Genomic DNA, 20,666 nt, shown 5'->3' on the forward strand with positions numbered 1-20,666 from the left:
ATGTTTGGGGTTCTGTTTTTAATTCTATTTTTTTTTTTTTTTTTTTTTTTTTTTTTTTTTTTTAAATAATGGCTTAATCTCACCACATGAAGGGATGATGTAAATCAGCTGGGGTCCATGCAGGTAACAAAAGTAATGTAAGCCTATGGTCCCTAGTAGGGTGAATCTACCTTCAGTTGCTTGTGATCTATGGCGAACATATTCTGTATCACCAGGCCGAGTTGACAAATATAAAACGTGTTTCAGTTGTTTTACTACTATCGGCCCATGAATAGATTTTAATAATATAACATTATAAATTATTCAGAGTATGATATGTTTGAGTCACGATAAACAAGCAGATAGGAATTTAATGATGGCCCAGCCAGAAGTGTCCACATAGCGTTACCTGACAAGTGATATTTTGGAAGTAATAGGATCCCATGATGTTTTGATCTCCCTGTCACGACTATCCATTTTATGATTATATGAATCCATGCATTATTATCAGATCCTATGAGCTGTAATACACACGTAGTTATGGGGCTAACACTGCGACAGACAAGAGCTTAGCGTCAGTAGATATCTGTACAGGTTTCCTCAAACCACAGGAATTAAAGGTATTCGTTAGAGGTGTAGATATATCAGCAACTTTAAAGAGAGACGGAGCAAAGTGCTTGGTCCTCGCAGATTAACTTCTTAGAGGACGCAAGCATTATTGGGACTCATAAAGAACCGGATTAGGAACTGGTTTTCAGCAGCCCATATGGATTTGTCATAAGAAGGCGACTAGCTTAGGGATCAGCAGGTGAAGTAGGACTCGCTGGCTTGGATTTGACACATGTCATTTATATCCCAATTACGTAGATCGAATGCTCTTTACGTTGATCAATACGATTATCTGGTCGAGACTTGATTGAGTTGGAAACAGTCATATTGGAATACTGGAATACTGCTCAGTACGCGGCGCGTTGCACAACCAACCAACCAACATAACGTGTACGCTGAGACGGTCTTCAGTTATGATTAGAAGTCCACTCATGCGCGTGACTGCCTGACTACAGACAAAAAATTTCTGCATTACACACAGAAACGCGATGCATATTTTTTTCAGAAAAGTAAGTTCATTACTTTCTGAAAGCTTATTCATCCTAGAAGCAGAAATATACATGTACGCTTTCAAAGCGCACGCACGAACACACCTGTTGTTATTGTGTGGAAACATATTTACTTTATTCAAAACTGCGCGAAAGCCATCTCGCATAGGAAGTGACTGGGTTAGCTTGAGTTATTAATGGGGAGGTAACCGACGCCTGACTTAATTGTTCAGTCAAAACATGCCTCGTATTACCTGGACTCTCTAGAGTATACATAATACGTATAAGCAGCGTTTATCGCAGCGTTTTAAAACCGTTCTTCTTTACGGCAGAAGGGATATAATACATTAATACCGTATTATGAATAACAATATCGTGTCAGTTCTATATTATTTCGTGGATAGTAAAACCATTGGAAATCACGACTGAGAGAGGTGTCCCTTCCATTGATGTAAAAACAAAGCGCCTGGGAGGTTCATAGTTTTCAGTTTGCTGTCATGTTAGTTGGTTTTGACCACAATTTTCTCTTATGTGCAGATTTTCACAGAAACACTATTTTAATACTTTCTCAAAAGATTCCTCGTCACAGACAACACCATCGGAAATGGGGCTGAGGGACCACTTTACCAAAAGCGTTATTTCTGGCTAATTCAGCTTCAGCGGTGGTTTAAAAGGAGAATTAGTTGTGGTTCAGGGACATCAATAGATGTCTCTAGTTACTTGAGGGATAATACAACGGTGTCCATAGCCATTAGTCGTGACACCATCGCAGCAATCCATCGTTTCGTATCCATGGGGACAAGGATGTTTTGTTTAATGTTATCCCGTAGATCCTGCATGCACGTGTATAATCAGGGCGACAATCACAAATTTCAGATATGCCCCTGAGACACCAATTCAGCACTACCTCTTGTGAATTTCTTATGTAATCACGGTATGGTTAACCAAAGAATTGTACAGAGTATGACTTGGTATTGTATTTTAGCTGGTACACCCGTAAAAGAATTATGACGAAATGAAATTATCGAAGGTTGAGGCAGAGAGCGTAGATTACAATTTTTAATTGAATTCTAATTTGTTTCCTTTAAGGTTTTCTTAATATGATACATATTCACGCACAGCCACACACACACACACAGAGAGACATATATATATATATATATATATATTAGCATGGCCCTAGATGTGTGTGTGTCAATATTATATATATATATATATATATATATATAATATATATATATATATATATATATACACACACACTAGGGCTGCGCAATGTAAGCGGTTTACCGGTATTTACCAGTTCAGGGCCATGAAACCTTGATACGTATTGTGTGCGATATGGTGATCGGAAGGCCATATTTTGACATGCATTCGGAAGAACTGCATAACCTTTCGAAATGTTTTAGGATATTTCCGATTTTTGGATATTCTTTTCCCTGTTTCATTCATTTTAAATGTTGCTTTTATTTTGCTTACATTTTTTTATTTTGTCATGATTACAGAGTTTTTTATAAAGGTGAAATCCAATCATAAAAAGTTTATTTGTGTATAAGCTTTATAATAGAAAGGCATTAACTCGATTATAAATGGATTTTGTTAAAAAATAATCCTTGCAATATATATTGCATTACATGTCATACGCAATGTATATGCTTCCAGTATCGCATTATATCGCATGCATAGACATTCTCATGCAATACCCATCCCTAACACACTGGAGCATATATATATATATATATAATGACCACACAGAAGATTAAGATTAAATTTATAATGTGTTCCCTTAAAGGGTTCATAGCTTAATACCATACATATTTCCACACAAACAGACAGTATACATATATATATATATATATATGTGTGTATATATATATATATGTGATAGTATGTGTGTCTATCTATATATATATGTGTGTGTATATTATCTTGCCATCATGTTGCATTCGAGTAATCTTTATTGAGAGCAGTAGTGTGGTGCTAGATCGATGGAAATATCTTTTTACCACAATATTCATTCGTAATCTCGACTTTTGATTATTGCAGAATGGGATGTAAGGGAAGCTTCTGGGTGCATACATATATATTTAGCATAACGTTTATCTACCAAGCTGAGTAAAAGCAACGACAATCTCACTTATCCATAAATAAAAGACAATAACAAGGCCATGTATTTGAACCCATTTTTACTTGCATATATGTTGGTACAGAAAACGTTTATCTACGTCTACGTCTCAGTCATCAACAATACTGTTTCCCTCTGTTTTATTTTATTATTCATAACCTTTACTTTATGTTGCAGCAAAATATCACAAAGGGAGGATGAGCAGGATCTTTATCTTAGGACAAATGACATTTTTCGTCCTGACCTGGAAACAAGATTGGAAGCAGTCTCTTTGAAATCCGAGAAGATACTTTGTTGAGAAAGGTAACTAAGTCATTGTAAAACTTAGTAGATCATTGCAGCGTAGACTATAAAGTGCCTTCAGCAGTTAGGAAGGCAAACCATAAAGCATGTAGCAATGTCTTGCTCATGTTGATTTATCTTTGAAACCATTTGCGAATGGGTTTTAGTCAACTATTCTGATTAGCTAAGGCATATTGCCCTAAAGCCTTCCATATTGCCTTTCAGCTACCCAATTACATCAGCTTCCATGTCAGGTTTGCCCAAATTGAAGCATTTCTGTCCCTTCTGATTCCTTTGTGTTATACTCGTGTCGAAGCAGTGTCCCAAAATTGACACAGGACTATCCTATGTGTAACAGCCCATACCTCCATCGAGATGTATCATTTTGATTAATTTTATTTTCCAGATTGCCAAATTTTTGCGCCAACAAAACTAAGGACCCTTTAGCACAAGTGAAGAACGACTCATCGAACACATAGAAAATCATGCATACGACTTTGTTTTGAACCTCTCACCATTGAAGTGGTAGATTTTCCAAACCCAAAGGCTGGACCATGTTTTTGTGTTCTTGTCCCATTCGTTATCAGTTGCGTTAGATTTCTGCACATCACCCCGACCAAGCCACATTGTATGTGATGTATTCCTGGCTCTGCCTACACAGTCTGTGATAGTTTTGTCACTGGTTGATGGGGATGAATACTGTCCCGAAGCAGTGACATACAGTATGTCAGTGGCGAGGAGGGTGATAGAGACACTTAGCAGGTTCACTGATGAGGGATATCAACTCAATCCATGAGGTCATTCCCATTTCTCTCCTTGAGGACGCTGTTGGATTTAAGAATCGATTAAAGAAGCTGGCAAATGGAGTCTTCTCATTTTGTCACAAACGATTCTTTGGTAATGACTCCCAGTAGGTATGAGAAAGTCCTGACTGCTTTCTGGGCTGGTGTTGCTGAAACAAGAAGTCGGTGCTAAAAGAAGAAAGTGGAGACACCGATAGCGACTTATCTTAGATTTCTCACCCAAAGAACAATGTATCATTCTGGTGGAGAACATAAACAGTAAGGACGTCGAGGTCAAGTGTATGCCTGGTAGTGGAGCCACGACTCTATTTGCTGGAGGTGGCTGGGAGACTAGACAGACTAGGGGGACTCTGCTGCTTGTATGTAGGTCACGAAAGGAGAGGGACAGGCTCAGGTTTATTGATTTAGTCAGTGGATGTAGTTAGGTGTTATTGCCATTGTCAGCATTGGTAGTCATATCCAGTCACGAATTAACAAATGTTATAACCCAAAATATCAATTTCGTAAGTGTGTCCTCAGGGAAGAGACCTCTCTGCTTTAATAGGCCTCAACATTTTGAGACGGGTTTGCTTGAGACCCACCTGTGCTTAAGTTATTATTACAAACCCTATTTCAGGTCGGTGTACCCATCAGCTGTAGCAGCAGAGGGATCTCAGTATGGTGGACATGTCGTCCTGCGTGAAAAATATAGTCGATGGAAACCAACACAGTCATGGCACAAACAAGCGGACAACATTGGCGATTTACTACCTGTGAGTATATTTACATATTCGTAGAGACTCTGAATAGACAGTGCTCCAGTACTGGGTAATAAAATAAAAGACTCTCTATTTGTTAGTTAAAGCACGCTGCTATGTCAGGTCATAAAGGATGTTATTTGATAGATGCGAGAGAGAGAGCGAGAGAAAACAGCACTGGGTTAGAATATCCACAGTAGTTCTTATGTACTGGTGATGCAAAATGAATAATCATTTTGTATACAGCGAAGACATTTTAGTTTGTTAAAGAGACTTGGACTTTCTTCACTTCAGATCCAACTGCTGCCAAAGAACTGAAGTCCCAAATGATGAGGTAGAAATGATAATGTACACTTCTGTAATGATAAGCTCCTCATGTGAGGGTTTAGAGATGCTTCTTACCACATAAAACAGTTTACACATTTTATTTCATTTTCTCGACAGAGTCAAGTGATCGTTTTCGAAAGTATATGAAAGAGTGGTGGTTTCTGGCAATGGGACAAGTACAATTTTTTCATGAGTTTGCCTCTGGGTCAGGAATAGCTACACGCATAGGCATTGAGATCCACAACATATCATGTAAAAGTTCCACGTCTACTTCTTCTTAATCCACTTTTAACATCTTTTTATATGTATTTGAACATAGTTTACCTGCATATATATTTGGTACAGCGTTTATCTATAAAGCTGCTAAAGGCAAAACACCATCTCATATGCATAAATAAAGACAATCCACAAGTACATTAATGTTTCCCTGAAGAACTGAAAGCTGTTGAACGTCTCGGTCATCAACAATACTGTTTCCCTCTGTTTTATTTAATATTCATAACCTTTACTTTATGTTGCAGCAAAATATCACAAAGGAGGATGAGCAGGATCTTTATCTTGGGACTAAAATGACATTTTTCGTCCTGACCTGAAACAGATTGGAAACAGTCTCTTTGAAATCCGAAGATACTTTGTTGAGAAGGGTAACTAAGTCATTGTAAAACTTAGTAGATCATTGACGTAGACTATAGAAATGCCTTCAACAGTTGAAGCAAACCATAAAGCATGTAGCAATGTCTTGCTCATGTTGATTTATACTGAAACCATTTGCGAATGGGTTTTAGTCAACTATTCTGATTAGCTAAGGCGTATTGCCCCTAAAGCCTTACCATATTGCCTTTCAGCTACCCAATTACATCAGCTTCCATGTCAGGTTTGCCCAAATTGAAGCATTTCTGTCCCTTTACGATTCCTTTGTGTTATACTCGTGTCGAAGCAGTGTCACAAAATTGACACAGGACTATCCTATGTGTAACGGCCATACCTCCATCAGGATGTATTATTTGATTAATTATATTTTCCAGATGGCCAGAATTTTGCACCAACAAAACTAAGGACCCTTTAGCACAAATTAGAAAAGAACGACTCATCAAGACACATAGAAAATCATGCATACGACTTTTTGTTTTTGAACCCTCTCACCAATGAAGTGGTAGATTTTCCAAACCCAAAGGCTGGACCATGTTTTGTGTTCTTGTCCCATTCGTTATCAGTTGCGTTAGATTTCTGCACATCACCCCGACCAAGCCACATTGTATGTGATGTATTCCTGGCTCTGCCTACACAGTCTGTGATAGTTTTGTCACTGGTTGATGGGGATGAATACTGTCCCGAAACAGTGACATACAGTATATCAGTGGCGAGGAAGGGTGATAGAGACACTTAGCAGGTTCACTGATGAGGATATCAACTCAATCCATGGAGTCATTCCCATTTCTCTCCTTGAGGACGCTGTTGGATTTAGAATCGATTAAAGAAGCTGCTTAAATGAGTCTTCTCATTTTGTCACAAACAATTCTTTAGTAGCCTTGACTCCCAGTAGGTATGAAAGTCCTGACTGCTTTCTGGGCTGGTGTTGCTGAAACAGAAGTCAGTGCTAAAAAGAAGAAAGTGGAGACACCGATAGCGACTATCTTAGATTTCTCACCAAAGAACAATGTATCATTCTGGTGGAGAACATAAACAGTAAGGACGTCGAGGTCAAGTGTATGCCTGGTGGTGGAGCCACGACTCTGTTGTTGGAGGTGGCTAGGAGACTGAACAGACTGGGGGACACTCTGCTTGTATGTAGGTCACGAAAGGGAGGGACGGAGGCTCAGGTTTGTTAGGATTTAGTCAGTGGATGTAGTTAGGTGTTATTGCCATTTGTCAACATTGGTAGTCGTATCCAGTCACAGATTAACAAATGTTATACCCCAAATGAACATCGTAAATGTGTCCTCAGGAAGAACCTCTACTTTAATAGGCCTCAACATTTGAACGATTGCTTGAAACCTGTAGCTTAAGTTGTGTACAAACCCTGTTTCCAGGTCAGTGTGCCCATCAGCTGTAGCAGCAGAGGATCTCAGTATGGTGGACATGTCGTCCTGCGTCAGATATAGTCGATGGAAACCAACACGGTCATGGCACAAACAAGCGGCCAACATTGGCGGTTTTAGAACCAGTGAGTATATTTACATATTCGTAGAACTCTGAATAGACAGTGCTCGGTACTTGGTAATAAAATACAAGACTCTTTCTTTGTTACACACACTAACATGTCAGGTCATAAAAGGATGTTTATTCTGATAGATTCCGGAGAGAACGAGAACAAACAACACTGGGTTAGAAAATCCACAGTAGTTCTTATGTACTGGTGATACAAAAACAATCATGTCGTATGGAACAAAATCCCATTTTAGTTTGTTAAAGACTTGGACTTTCTTCACTTCAGATCAACTGCTTTATCAAAGAACTGAAGTCCCAAATGTTGGAGGTAGAATGGTAATGTACACTTCTGAAAATAAGTTCCTGGTGTCAGGGTTTTGAGAGATGCTTCTTACTACATAAACAAATAAATGCATCCAAACATGCCAACAGCATAATATTTCTCAAATGAGTCCTCAGTTTGCCACCATATGGGGTTTGAATACATTTCCCCAAACTACCTTTCATTTTCAAAAGATGAACCATATTAATTTGAATACTGGTCTCATGAAGAGACTCACCTCATGATTACTAGTCCACATACGCTAGCATTCCAACCAAACCAGACTTCTGTAGAAATTTCATCTCATTCCAATAATTGATTCGCTGTCAGGAAAGGTTAAAATGGAAGGATTAAAATGTTCCATCAATGTGAAGTTGTATTGTTCCAGATCTCAGGTGATTCATTATAAACAAAGCTTTCATTTATTCTATTTAAACAGGAAGTCGAAGGGATGGAGAAACAAATAGATGTATGTTATCTAATGGTAAGTGTTCATAATAAACCAGCTTTTAATGATGTGAATAACGGATCTTGTGCAAATAACAGCCTCAATAAACATAATGGTAAGATTTTTAGTAAAAAGTATACATTCATGAGTTAGTGTAGGGTGATTATTACACTTCTATTTTTAACAATGTTACAGAATCTTGGAAGGAACAGATTGAACAAATCCTCAGGGACTTCAGTGTGCTGAGAAATATTGAGAGTTTCAAACTGGGATCAACTTGGGACCTATGTCCTATATAAGGATTCCTTGAGGAGTTTACTGACATTTGTTGATTTTGTTTAAGTTCTATTCTACATATAACCATACGTTGTTTTGTTTACTGGTGTAATCTTAAAAGTGAGTGGGACCAAAATCCTGTCCATTTTGGTCCATTTATAGAAGCTCTACCGTTACTTTGTTACTTTACATTTACAACCTTGTTTCCAAACATGGACATAATGCACACATATTAGCAAAGATATGGCTGTGTGATAACGTATACCAAATAGTGATTATTGTGTATTTATACCACTTTGACACATTGTGTAGGCTCATGAAGTACGCCATACTCTGGAATACAAAAGCCAAAGCCCCTCACAGCAAGCAAAGTTCAGTATGAGATGTGAGTAGTTGCAGTCAAATCTGGAACGATTATTTTAGATGAATGTGATAATTTGTTACTTATTTACTCTTATTCACTTCAGCTTTGGGTGGTTTCAAGCAACTATCTGCTACACAAGAGGCTTGGCTGTCAGACTTGCATGACGGACTAACACAGAGGAAAAATCTTGTGTCCCGCTTCTCAGATCGGTAAGAAATTGCCAGAGAGCTTGTATATGAATCGCACACAAAGTAGTGACTAACAATCAAGGCCTGATGATGAAAGACCAGTGTGAGTAATCTATGTATTTTGTTTCAGGTCATAATCCAAGATAAAACGGAACAGATCTGTCAAGACGTTAAAATGTTCTCTTGAGAGAAGGTTTGTTGTGTTGGTAAATAAGACCAGATGATCACCATACGCCTCTAACACTCTGTAGCCAAATAAATGCTGTCGGATTTGATAGTGTCCCTCCATCATTTCACCTGTCCAACTTCCATTCTTGACCATCGATCCAGTGTCTCTTATAACACAGAAGCTTTGTCAACCTTCATCTCTCCATTCAGTTCTCCATCCATGTTTCGGGGCGATTGGGTAGCCTTGTGGTTAAAGCGTTCGCTCATCACGCCGAAGGCCAGGTTCGATTTCCCACATAGGAACTATATGTGAAGCCATTTTTGTGTCCCCTGCCATGATATTGCTGGAATATTGCTAAAAGCGGCATAAAACCAAACTCACTCACTCCACACCCATCCATTTTCTTCTCTTTATCCGCTCTCCAGCTACCCAATTCTGTGCCTCACTGCCATGCTAATCATCTCTCATTCTGCCTCCGTCATCTTCCCATGCACCTGCTCTTTATCTTTCCATTCACCATCTGTATCTAGTTATTTATCTACCTATTATATATTGTACCAAAGGAAATGAAATGAGAGTTCAGATATTGACATATTTAGAAAGCAATGTGTAGTACAGCAGCTGTAAAACATTTTCACAATATCTGATTCTTAATTATAGTTTCTGTTTTGTTCTTTTGATCTTTCAGCTTTGGGGATAACAGAAGCATACAGAATCAGAAACAAACCGTTGCTATGGTATTGAAGTGGTGACACACATTGTAGCACTCGAGGTATTCTTGAAGATCAAATTATCTAATTATCTCGAGAATCAATCCTGTGCCAATATCATAAGGATTGAAGAAGTTGTAGTGATCAGTTCCACAGGAATGTCCGTTCACTTAGGATTCCACTTGTTACTTCAAGATCAAGGGGAGGTAACTTGTCATTTCTATTCTAGGTTGGCCATGTTCAAAGTCAGACATTCAACAACAAATGGGTAAGTTGCAAGTTGTGTTTGTGTTTCTTAGTTTGGGCAGGATTCAAAATGGATTTATCATGACTGCACGTTGCTCTCAATTCACCCCTCTCAATCTTGGATGAAGTTAGTTTCAACAAAATCTTTGTTTTGCTTGTTCCAGAGATGTTCCACATTGAATCAGAGAATGCAGGAATGGAATCTAATATCCCAGTACGTACCTTACTAAAACCCTACCTTCCTAGTAGGGTTGCAGCCCTAATTATCTGCTTTCATATTTAATATTATGTTTTGATTGCTCCATATTTAGGAAAGATGTATGTTATCTTTAACTGAAGTCTGTCAAGATAAGAATTATAGAAAGCTGACATATCAACTAATACCATTGAATATAAAACCAGTCACAGATCACATTACTGTATACATTTCAGCGGGTATGGAAGGAAGGTGGCCAGATAAAACGATATGGAAACTGAGGTTCAGAACACTGATGGAAAAGATCCACCAGAGGCCGTAAGTATCTATGAGTGTCCTTCAGGTTAGTTCTGCTTGTCCAGTAGTACATTGAGCAATAACAACTGTATCTAGTTTGAAGATGAAATGCTGCAGGATGTTTCCTGTGCAGCAGGTTGCTTCCTATAATTTGTGTCTGCAAATTTCGGTACAGTAATTAGGTCATTCACTATTGAAGGTTACCCTGAACAGGTTTATTGTATCTTCTTTGAGGAGGCATTTTTAGAGTTGTAAAGATGAAAGGAAAACCAAGTTCTGTGGATAAGTCAACTTCTTTATTACAATAAATGCCACGTCGTCTCGGAGTAGATACTAACACCGTTACCAAACAAATTGATACAAGGAGTTGAAACAATGAGAGAGTATACATAGCTGCATAGTGAGTATATACAATTGACAATCATGATGTACATTACTGGGGATTACTAATTAGTGATTTGAGCAGAGCTGGTTGATATACAGAGTGATTGGTTTGTGATACAGATTGAGATACATATGCAGAGTGAGTTTATACAATTGATGAGGTAGATGTACACTGAGATGGTTTATCATACCTATAGTTGATGTTTGTTTGCAGGCTGGGACGAGATCAAACACTTAATCAAGAACTGGACAACGTACTGAAGGTAAAGACTTTTCTAATTGTTTATGATTTCACAACAGTTAACACACTGGACCCACACACTGTATGCATGAAAACATTCATAATCATTAATTAATTGTAATACTCATTACTTTCGTTTTGTTGTAGATATATATATTGGGTCCTATTGCTATTTACATATTTTTTTGTTTCAGGACAGGGGATCGTAGAAAAGGACAACTGCGCAAATTATACACGGGTGTGTAATCAGTTTCTAGAAACAGTTAAATGTAACTGAATATCCCATACAGAATTACCACCACTATCACTGTCACTATTACTGCTACCACTATTGCCCTAGGAGACAATGACTCATTTCTGATGACGCATTATTTATGGAAAAGTACATTACGTGATGCATCATATACACACTATATACAATTTTGTTCTTCAGTGGGTGGCAGGCTGTGATGGAATACCTGGCCAACCACAAGGCGGACTTATCTATGCTAGACATAGAGATACCAGGGTTTCAAGTCGTTGAGTACTGTCTATGTAGACTGACAGTGAATTACTAATATTTTCTAGAAAATGACGCAGTTTTATTTGAATTAGTTGACAATAAAAGCAAGTGTATTGCGTGCAAATGCGTGCGTGTGTGTGTGGGTTATAATCCACGTCTGAATCATGACATTAAGCCTGTACCCTAAGAAATTTGAATTCAAATATAAGATTTGTCAGCATGGAAACACTAGCCTTGTGCCTCTGACAACTGTTTCAGGGTTTACCAGGCAGACAACCTTCAACCTTCCCAGGACGTGTCACCTCAGTGCAAGGTACATCAGCGGTATCAACAGTAGGTCACGAGAAGAGATTGGGGAACAGTTCGGGCCTTCAAAGGAAAAGGAGAAGACTTGATGTAAAGTATGACGAGCATTGTTTCTGTCGACACTCTTTCATAATCAGTTGCAAAGGTGAATACCATGTGTTCTTATCATGAGTTGAGAACATGAAATGTACTAAAGCTCTGTACATATCCAACTCCATGCTGATATTGGGAAGCATTTATAAAGGCCTTTCAGGATTTACCCTTGCAGTCATATCAGTATCCGCCAGCCCTTACACCATGTAAAATCACTTCATTAATATTTTCCACTTGATACTTGTTATTTGTTTGTCCACTGTGGTCTGGTAGAAATACACACGATGCATTGGTAGCGGCTTTTAGAATGTACGCTGTCGTTTAATCCGTGTATTCATCTCTAAACAACATAGTTAGAAAACATAATCATATTATGCATGTGTCCAATGAACACCTTGAAACGCCCTCTTTGATTTGATTCCGTGTTATAAAATTAGTCCACAGGCTAGACTATGTAAAATCCAAGGGCAGCAAGACATCAGAGTGAAACATTAGGAACTTCTAACATGTACTTGTCTATCACTTTTCATACAACAGATTATCAGGTTCAAGAACACATCACAAATCTGACAACACAAATAATGCTGGTCAGGACCAAGGTAAGATCCAACGCCAGCATTTGTCCATTCTCCATCCATATAGTTATCCATCTCTGCTCAAAGGCTCATCTTATGTGTTCCTGTACACGAGACATGTTATCCTTCTCACTAATATGTTCATTCAAGTTATCCATCTCCATAAGAAGTATATCTTCTTATTTATACACCATTCACTAGGCACTTCCTTCCATTCCAGTTATCCCATCTCTATCAGCTATCTTTATGTCCTTGTTATTCCACATTTATCTTCACTAATACATTTCAGTTATCCATCTCATCCAGTTATCATATGTGCCATACATAGGCGTTATGTTCTTCCATACATTCCAGTTATCCATACTCTATTATATTTAGCTACTCTTCCATTCCATTTCATCGTTCATCTACTATCATCCACTAATTCCGTTCACATTCTTCATGCTCTATTTCAAGGCTCCACCATTTATGTGTGTCATTCGAGGTCTTTTCCTTCCGGCTCAGGCTCAGTCCATTGTCAGTCAGTCTATATGTGTTACTCTTCCATCCATTCAGTTATCCATCTCCTTTTATGTGTGTCAAGTATCTTGGCCATTCCATCTCCTATCTTATATGTGCCTGTGTGTTCTTCCTTGTATCATTCAGTTATCCCACTCACTGTTTGTGCAGTGTCATTTTGTGTTATCCTGATGTCCATTCCATCTCTTTGTGCTGCCACTGGCTTATGTTCCATTCCATCCCATCTCCTTTATGTGTGTGTGTCTTCTTCCATATTCAGTTGTCCATCTCGTTGTCTGTGTGTGTCCATCTTCCAATGTCCATCTCTGTGTGTCCTCCCCTCCTGTCCTGTCTGTGTGTGTGGGTTATCCACTTCTGTCTGTGTCTTCCATGTTCCATCCATCTCTCCTTATGTCATTCCTCCATCTGTCTTGTGTGCCATGCCTCCAGGTTGTCTCTCCATGTCATGTGTTGTTTGTTCCAGTTATCCATCTCCTGTCTGTCTTGTGTCCGTGTCCATCGTGTCTGTGTGTTGTGTCATTCCGGATTGTCCATCTCTGCTGTCTGTGGTTCGTGCATCCATATCCTGTGTCTTGTGTGCCTTCATTCCGTTATCCATCTCCTTTATATGCCTTGTGCAGTCCATTCATGCGTTCCTGTCAGTTATCCATTTTCCATTCATGTGCCTCCTTTCCTTGTGTCCGCATTTCCTCTTCTTTCCATTCCACCTCCTTTCCTTCCATTCCTATATTGCCATTATGTGTCCTTGTGGTTTCCGTCCCTGGCTCCATTCCTCAGTTCCTGTGGGGTCTTCATTCCGTGCCGTACCTTCCTCATTATTCCTCCTCGTATCCATTCCACTGCTCTCATTGTGCCTTCCATCATTCCACATCTGGGTCGTTGTGTCCATGGGATTGTCATCACCTCCCTATTCCATACCTGCCTACTACTAGTCCATTCTTCATTCCATACCCTCCTGGGTCCACCTCCCTGCCTGTCCACCTCCCCTACCTGTCTCCACTACCTACTGTCTTTGCCTGCCACTTGCCTCCCTTCCTCCACTCACTACCCCTGTCTACTTACCTCCCTCCACTCCTCCTACATGCCTCCTCCCTCTGTCACCTGCCTGCTTGCCTCCTCCTGCCTGTCTGTCCCTGCCTGCTTGCCTCACCCTGCCTCCTGTCACCACCTGCTTGCCTCCCTCCACTCCCCTGCCTCCTGCCTCTCTGTCTGCCTGCCTGCTTTCCTCCTCCCTCCCCTGCCTCCCTACCTCTCTGTCTACCTGCCTCTTGCCTCCCTCCTTCCCCTTGTTCCTGCCTCTCTGTCTGCCTGCCTTCTTGCCTCCTCCTGCCTCACCCCTGCCTACTTACCTCCTCCTGCCTGCCCTCTTGTCCTCCCTCCTTCCCCTCCCTCCCTGCCTACCCCTGCTTACATGCCCTCCTGCCAAAGGCTATGCCTTACATGAGGCTGCCGCCTGCATCCTTCCTCTCCTGCCTACCTGCCTCCCCTACCTGTCTGTCTATGTGCTTGCATTCTTTACTGTGCCTTGTTGTGTACGTCAGCGCTCTTGCGGATCATCAGGACAGATGAGACAGTGACTCATGGAACTGAAACAGACAATGGCTGTCTGGAAGGATGGGTTTTTCACAGTCACCACATTAAACATATTGTTTGCTGGCCGAATCAAAAGTTTATTATTTTGTTCTTATTTAAGTTTCAATACAAAATGTATTCATATACTACTGAAGAGTTAGAGTGCCATTCTTTCAGGCGACTATAGTTTATCTGCATTGAGTGGTGGATAACCACAGAACTCGAGGTGTCAGTGTTCTTTACTTGGTTGGTTGGTTGGTTGGTTAACGTCGCACTCTCAGCAATATTACAGCTATTTGGCGGCCGTCTGTAGCAAATAATCGAGTCTGGACAGAGACAGTTCAGTGATCAACGACAGCATCGATCTCCTGTTAATCAATTGGAATACTATGGTATGTGTCAGCCAAGTCAGAGCCTGACCACCCGACCCCGTTAGTCTCCTTTTAGCGCATGACAAGCATGGGTTACTGAAGATCAATAATTCTAACCCGGATCTTCACGGGGACAGTGTTCTTTGACTTTTCTAGTAGTATATATCAATAAGTGCAATGTTATACTTTGTTCGGAAGGACAGGACTGCTGAAAAAGGAGTCGTGTCCCAACGTGAAGCAAAACACCGGTTGGGAGTATTTTGGGAACAGCACCATGGCTAAGTATTTTCTACCACATGATCGTGACACATGTATGGATACAAAGGCCATCCTTTGGTACACGTTAGATTGCTTTTTACCAAGGTGCCTTCACTTAACCACCACAGGGACCCTAGGAAAAATACTACCCACATAGGTGTCCTCCTTCCCCATCCCATATAGGTAATAATGTATATACACATTAAATAAACATTGTTCACGTGGAGGTTATGAAGACATTTACACATACATATGATGCTGTATTTTCTTTTTTGTCGTCAACCAGTCTACATGTTCATGTAGAAACGTCCTTGTGTACTAGATATTTCAATCCGTTGCAAACCACTACCAAACTGTTTTTATGCATTGTATGTTGGAAGTGTATACTTTAACATCACAGTTTTCTCTTAGCTTTAAACTTGAAAGGGAAGGGTTTGTGATGTTAAAGGAGTTATATTTGAAAGGGATTCAAATAGAACACACACACACACACACACACACACACACACACACACACACACACACACCACACACACACACACACACACTCTTTTACTTATGATATAATCAGAAGAGTATAAGCAGACACAGCTTTTAGCAGAGATTTGCTTTGGTTATGGTTAGGTTTTTGTTGCCTTTGCAGGGGACAAGACAAAATATTTTGAGACAATATAATGAATGATTTGCTGGGAATACAAAAATAATCTATATTATGTTATATCGTGACTATTATCTGTGAAGTCCCAAAACAAATTTGTATATGTATGCGTCCATTTGGCAAACAATGCAAAATGTTTCATACCAGACACTTTACCTAAATATTTTCATACATTTGACTCTCACCTTTCAGATTATGGAAGCAGTGTACACGTTGTTGGACTGACACGTCGTCCTCTTCTGGTTTTCATGTAAAGGTATTTCCGAGAACAAGTGATGGGATGACTGAACGTTCTTTAAACAACACAACAAGTGAATCAAAGAAACTGTTAAGATATCGTATCATGGTTGCTAATGATCAGGTCACCTTTATCATTAAAAACATTAAAATGGTCAGAAAGCTATCTTTTGCCATATACGGGCGTAGTAAGTTAACATTTTCAAAGGTTGGTCCAGACGTCAAATAAAACAAAACAGATAATTTAAGCCAACACCAGACAATAACCAGTCTCCAGTATCCAACCGGTACGCCGATTCAGATGGACATAAGAGGGACGTCAGCCCACCAACAGTTACATCAACCCAGTAGATGTAAATACAAAATATGAAGGCTAAGAGGATAACCGGTCTTCATCATCCACCGAGGGCGAGACGTAGTTCCGAGCTTTAATCACTGCAGCAGAGTGTATGTGTGTCATACCTGTTCTCATCGCTGTCGTGCCGCGAAGGCTAAAATATATACTCCTCAAAAGAAACGCATCATGAAAATAGCAATTTCATGTAGCAATGAATTAAACGTGATTCATTTTACAAAAGGGTTTTCTCTGTTTATAAGTCCTATGGTGTTTATTTTTGAAACATCACAACAAAACGCACCATCCGTAAAATACCCGTAATTAACAGCATGATTTTCGATTTCGGCGTGTAGTGTCACTTGAATACACAATTCACATGCAATGCACGTGAAAGTTAGGGGATCAGATAGTCTCAATGATGGGTATAAAGATTGATCGCTGTCTGTCGATTATTCACTGTATTTGGAATATTTGTTGACGAACGCAAACTGCCACATCTAAGTGAAGCCAACCGTCATATCGCCATTGGTTTGCTTGAAGCTGGCCAGTCCGACGCATGAATGTTCACCAAAGCACCATTTCACGGCTCTGGGAGATATCGCCGGTAGAATGTGGTAGCAGATGCCCTTCGTAGTGGGGCGACCTCGAGCGACCACTGCGGCGCAGGATCGCTACATCCGGGTACATCACCTGCGTCATCGAACAGCTACGGCGACCAGTACCGCTCGACAAATAGCCGGATTGAGGAGGCTTTCTGCACAGACCGTCAGGAACAGGTTGAGAGAGGCTGGTTTACGTGCCAGAAGACCTTCATTTTGGCCCTGTGCTTCGACAACAACATCGTCGACATCAAGTTCAATGGTGCACCAACGTTCAGGCCTGGAACCTACCGAATTGGCGTAGAATCTGGTTCAGTGATGACTCACGATTTCTATTGGAACGACGCGATGGAAGAATGCGGATGTACAGACGTCGACGTGAACGTTTCGCCGACGCTTGCGTTCCCCAGGTGGACAGATTCGGCCGGGAAGTGTTATGATGTGGGGAGCGATCACCTGCCGTAGGAGAAGTGATTTGGTGATGATCCAGGGCAACCTGACAGCTCAACGGTACTGTGACGAAATCCTACGCCTACACCTCCTTCCAGTCATTGATCGCCAGAGGGAGTTGTTTCAACAGGACAATGCCAGGCCCCACACAGCACGTCACACTAGAGACTTCCTCCAGAACCACAACATCAATGTGCTCCCCTGGCCCTCAAGATCACCGGACTTAAACCCGATCGAACATCTGTGGGATGCCCTGGACAGACGGGTGCGACGCCGTAACCCTCAGCCTCAGACACTTCAGCAACTCGCACCGGCACTACAGGCAGAGTGGTCTGCGATTGGGCAACACGAGATTCTGAGACTTATTCGTTCGATGCCGAGGCGATGCCGTGCAGTTCTGGCTGCCCACGGTGGTCACACGAGGTATTGACTTCAGCGCCACCACACGTCTCCATGTGACACTCAAACTGACTTTCGGTGCCAAAGACGGATAAGTCTGCATTCCCAGTGTGCAATTTCGCTATATTTCATTGACTCATAAAGCCTACAAGATGTTTCAAAATAAACATAAAAATACAGTTGAAATTCCTATATGCGTTTCTTTTTTGGGAGAGTATATATTTCGGATATCCCGGGGGAGCTAATTTTCCCAGGGTGTAGGGGAGTACTGCCAATGCTAAAGATACTGTGAATAATTTCAGGGAAGGCATAATCCTTGTCGGGGAGTAGATCGATCTATGGATATGGGGTAATTTCTTTTAAAAACATCGTGGATTTTATTTAGTAGCGTGTACACATTATTTTAGACTTATTTATCTTCGAAGTGTATACCTACGCTTATAAATGCCCAGGTGTCTGGTTGCAAGAACATTTAGATATAAATTTTAGCTAAATATGACAATGGAACCTTATTGTTATAATTTGTAAATCAAGAAGAGCGGGTGGTTTGTTTTATAATGTTTTTTAATTCTTTGTATGAGAATCTCGTTGAGCCTGTCTTATCATATGGTTCGGGAATTTGGGGCACTAAAATTCAATTGTATTAATGCGGTACAGAATCGAGCCTGTAGATTTTACTTAGCAGTTGGCATGGAAACCCAACTTTGCTTGCCCGTTGTGATATGACCTAGACCTTCGTGATAACAAAGCACAGAATTGAAATACTCAGATTCTGGCGCAGATTACAAACTGCAGGTTATTCAAAGGAACACAAAGTACCGTTTGCAGATAAAATGTCAGGGGCGGTGGGGTAGCGTAGTAGTTACAGCGTTCGCTCGTCACGCCGAAGACCGGGTTCGATTCCCCACATGGGTAAAAATGTGTGAAGGCTCATTTCTGGTGTCCCCGCCCTGATATTGCTGGGAAATTGCTAAAAGCGGCGTAAAACTAAACTCAATCCACTCAGCTCAATTTCGTAGATCCTGGAATAATATTGTATTCAACCATTTCATTTTCCATTTACCAATTTATGATTTGAATAATATCTCAACTGACGAGTTTTGTTGTCTAAAGGCTGCCTTCTGTCTCTCGATTACTCTGATTGGTTACACGGGCTTTGAAATGATTCAGGCCAAACTAGTCGGTAATACATTACGTACATATCGGCGAAGAGCTCAGCAGTGAAAACAAGGTATTTCTTCAGCTATTTTAAAGCGTGCCAAGGTTGTTGGACCAGAATCTGAAATTTGAGGTTAGTTGACTTTGTTGATGACGATGCTGCTGGACGGTACAGCGATGGGAATCAAAGACGGTGAAGTTCTTCACCAAGTCTTCGTTCCCCAGAGTCGGTCTTTTGAGGAAGCTTTCTGAGGAAGCCATTGCATCGGTGTGTGTACATGCAGTGTGTGTGGAACGAAACGGAATAACAATCCCACCAAACTCCTTCGCCTGGATAGAAGTCGGCTGGTCTTAAATGTAAAACTGAGGGCTTCCTTTTAGCTGCTCAGGATTGGTCACTTCCCTCTCGCAATCGCCTAAAATCAACGATTCTTAAAGAAAATATCAATATGGAAATATCGACTTTGCAATGAATAAACGGAGACTGTCCAACACCTTGTCAGTGGATGCCTTCCTTGGCACAAACATTATATCTTAAAACGACATGCTCGCGGCAACGCTGGCTGGCTCGTTGCTTTTGCTACCGTCTCTGACAATGCCTGTGCGCTTTGACTCCGAGTCCATCCATGGTACGACCCTGAACATGTCAGGACGTGTCATGAGAAAATGATGCTTTCAAACTTCTGTGGAATAGGCCCATATACAGCCTCAGAAGAATTCCCGCCAACAAACCTGATCTTGTGCTTTTTTGATAAAGCCAATGAATTTATTTATAGTCATTGAATTTTTTCTTCCTTTTGACGCACCAATGTGATTGGCAAGATTAAGGAAAAGCATGATAAATATGCGGACCCTCGCCTTTGAAATGTCTCGCTTGCATCCCAAATTACACTGTCGTCAGGCTCCCCATTATATTCTCGGTGCCCTTGGTTTTGGTACCTCTGATCTCTTGGCACCGATCAGGGAGTGTCAGGAGTTCTCCACCAGGCTATTACCAGCCCTTCAGACACTCTGAGGTAATGCATAAGGCTGCAGTGTTCAGGGAGCCTTCATATTCTCAGAGAAGTTCTTGAGGTGGGTTCGACTAGGCAGCGTTTCCTGGGAGAAGTCCCATTCGCTATACCTGGGCTTCGTGTAGAGGGGCAAAGGGCCTGAGCTGATGATAGAGCCTTACCAGGCTGACTGTGCCAGGATCACCAGAACCCTCTCCCTACTGCATTTTTTCATCTTTAATCTATGGAAACATATAATATAGTTTATTTTTGAAAATACGCCATACATTCATTATTAACA

The 20,666-nt window shown here is 40.6% G+C and overlaps 3 long non-coding RNA genes across 3 annotated transcripts; 2 read left to right on the forward strand and 1 right to left on the reverse strand.

The window, feature by feature from the left end:
- Nucleotides 1-2,618: 2,618 nt before the first annotated feature.
- LOC124285336 lies at nucleotides 2,619-19,873 on the reverse strand. Its single transcript, XR_006900795.1, has 3 exons — nucleotides 19,691-19,873; nucleotides 14,584-14,591; nucleotides 2,619-2,632 (listed from the first exon to the last, which is right to left on the reverse strand). It is a non-coding gene; the product is annotated as an uncharacterized LOC124285336 (long non-coding RNA).
- On the forward strand, nucleotides 4,623-5,406 carry LOC124285334. The gene is made up of 3 exons (XR_006900793.1): nucleotides 4,623-4,680; nucleotides 4,903-5,038; nucleotides 5,318-5,406. It is a non-coding gene; the product is annotated as an uncharacterized LOC124285334 (long non-coding RNA).
- On the forward strand, nucleotides 8,935-11,863 carry LOC124285333. The gene is made up of 9 exons (XR_006900792.1): nucleotides 8,935-9,117; nucleotides 9,227-9,289; nucleotides 9,954-10,002; nucleotides 10,205-10,243; nucleotides 10,386-10,435; nucleotides 10,654-10,735; nucleotides 11,313-11,361; nucleotides 11,534-11,577; nucleotides 11,773-11,863. It is a non-coding gene; the product is annotated as an uncharacterized LOC124285333 (long non-coding RNA).
- Nucleotides 19,874-20,666: the final 793 nt, after the last annotated feature.

The sequence above is a fragment of the Haliotis rubra genome, unplaced genomic scaffold, assembly GCF_003918875.1.
Source record: "Haliotis rubra isolate DU_JTF1 unplaced genomic scaffold, ASM391887v1 Scf359, whole genome shotgun sequence".
Lineage (NCBI taxonomy): Eukaryota > Metazoa > Mollusca > Gastropoda > Lepetellida > Haliotidae > Haliotis > Haliotis rubra.